The 1889-nt window shown below is 45.0% G+C and overlaps 1 non-coding gene across 1 annotated transcript; it reads right to left on the bottom strand.

Annotated features, from left to right (window-relative positions):
• Window positions 1–1134: 1134 nt before the first annotated feature.
• On the bottom strand, window positions 1135–1206 carry Trnar-ccu (transfer RNA arginine (anticodon CCU)). Its single transcript has one exon. It is a non-coding gene; the product is annotated as a tRNA-Arg (tRNA).
• Window positions 1207–1889: the final 683 nt, after the last annotated feature.

Below are 1889 nucleotides of genomic sequence, written 5' to 3' on the forward strand. Positions count from 1 at the left end.
GGCTCGTTCGTTGGTTGGTTGGCTCGTTCGTTGGTTGGTTGCTCGTTCGTTGGTTGGTTGGCTCGTTCGTTGGTTGGTTGGCTCGTTCGTTGGTTGGTTGGCTCGTTCGTTGGTTGGTTGGCTCGTTCGTTGGTTGGTTGGCTCGTTCGTTGGTTGGTTGGCTCGTTCGTTGGTTGGTTGGCTCGTTCGTTGGTTGGTTGGCTCGTTCGTTGGTGGTTGGCTCGTTCGTTGGTTGGTTGGCTCGTTCGTTGGTTGGTTGGCTCGTTCGTTGGTTGGTTGGCTCGTTCGTTGGTTGGTTGGCTCGTTCGTTGGTTGGTTGGCTCGTTCGTTGGTTGGTTGGCTCGTTCTTTGGTTGGCTCGTTCTTTGGTTTGCCCGTTCGTTCGGTCGGTCGTTCTTGCTATTGGCTTACATCGGGAATCATCGGCGATGGTTTCCCCACAATTTTTTTTCCTGCCGCAGCACTTCAGTAGTCGTGCCTCCGACGTCACCGTCATCATGACACAGTCCTCATATCGCCGGCATCTTGCGATCTTGTGGTTGAAAAGAAAGTGTAAGAGTGGGTTCGAAGATTATTATGCAGAAGACAAAGGTAATGTTCAATAGCCTGGCAAGAGAGCAAGTATTCATCATCGCCTGTCAGCATCTAGAGTATGTGCAGGAATTCAATTACTCACAGGAGACCTGATCATGAGAAGGAAATTTACAGAAGAATAAACGTGGGCTGGAGTGCATAAGACAGGCGTTACCATATCCCGACAGTCGGTGAAAAGTGTACTATCATTGCATTCGACCGGTGCCAACATATGTGGCAGAAACGTGGGGTTTAACAAAGGAGCAAGCCATGTAATCGTTAGGGTAGATAAGTGGTGGACCTTTATAGGTACAGAATGGGTGCTGAAGGGGAGCGCACGGCAGAGGTACTTGGATATGGCATGTTGAAATGTTTGTCCTACGGTGGTCATAAACTAAGCGTATATATATATATATATATATATATATATATATATATAGACCATATCATATCATAAGAGGCCAACAATGACACCAAGGACAACATAGGAGAAAATTACTTGTACTTACTGAATGAAAGAAATGATAAGTTAATGGAAATGAAATTGGATGAAAAAACAACTGTCCGCAGGTGGGGAACGATCCCACGTCTTCGCATTAGGCGTGCGATGCTCTTACCATTAAGCTACCGCGGAGCAGTTTTCCCATCTACTTGCTGGGGTATTTAAGTTTTACAACTAGAACTCACTCTGGGAGGGTTAGCCAGCGCCACCACACACCAACCATGGCAGCGTATGTGTAACATCCTTTCTTCCGCAGGCGTCACCAGCACGTGATCTTTTGGGGGATGGAAACTGGTCATAAACCCAAATATGCTGCCTGAAGGCATCAATGTTTCCGGATTCCAGCCCTCGTTATGTAATGAAGGAGAAGAAAGGGAACCGAGGGCTCGATTATAATTATTTATATCAGAAGAAGCCAACAAACGATGATACCAAGGACAACATAGGACAACATATATATATATATATAATATATATATATATATATCTATAATCAATTTATTTTTGACCACTGTAGGACAAACGTTGCAACCGTGTCTAAGCTTACGTTTGTGTTTCGAGTGCAAGTACCAGCAAACGGGCGATTATAACCCCTCCATGCGGACCGGCAAGGTAGTGCCAGTGCGTACATCTCTCGCGTAAAAAAAAAAATCTGCATAATACCTTAACATGTAACTCTACACATAAGTATCTCTAAAGTACACAGACGGGTGCTAATGAATTAGCGCATTACAATTAATTGATTTGCATAAAAATTGCCATTTCGTACGTACCACTGGGCGTGAGCCAATTCTTGGCCAATCCTTCAGAATGAG

Source organism: Dermacentor silvarum, chromosome 11 (genome assembly GCF_013339745.2).
Source record: "Dermacentor silvarum isolate Dsil-2018 chromosome 11, BIME_Dsil_1.4, whole genome shotgun sequence".
NCBI lineage: Eukaryota > Metazoa > Arthropoda > Arachnida > Ixodida > Ixodidae > Dermacentor > Dermacentor silvarum.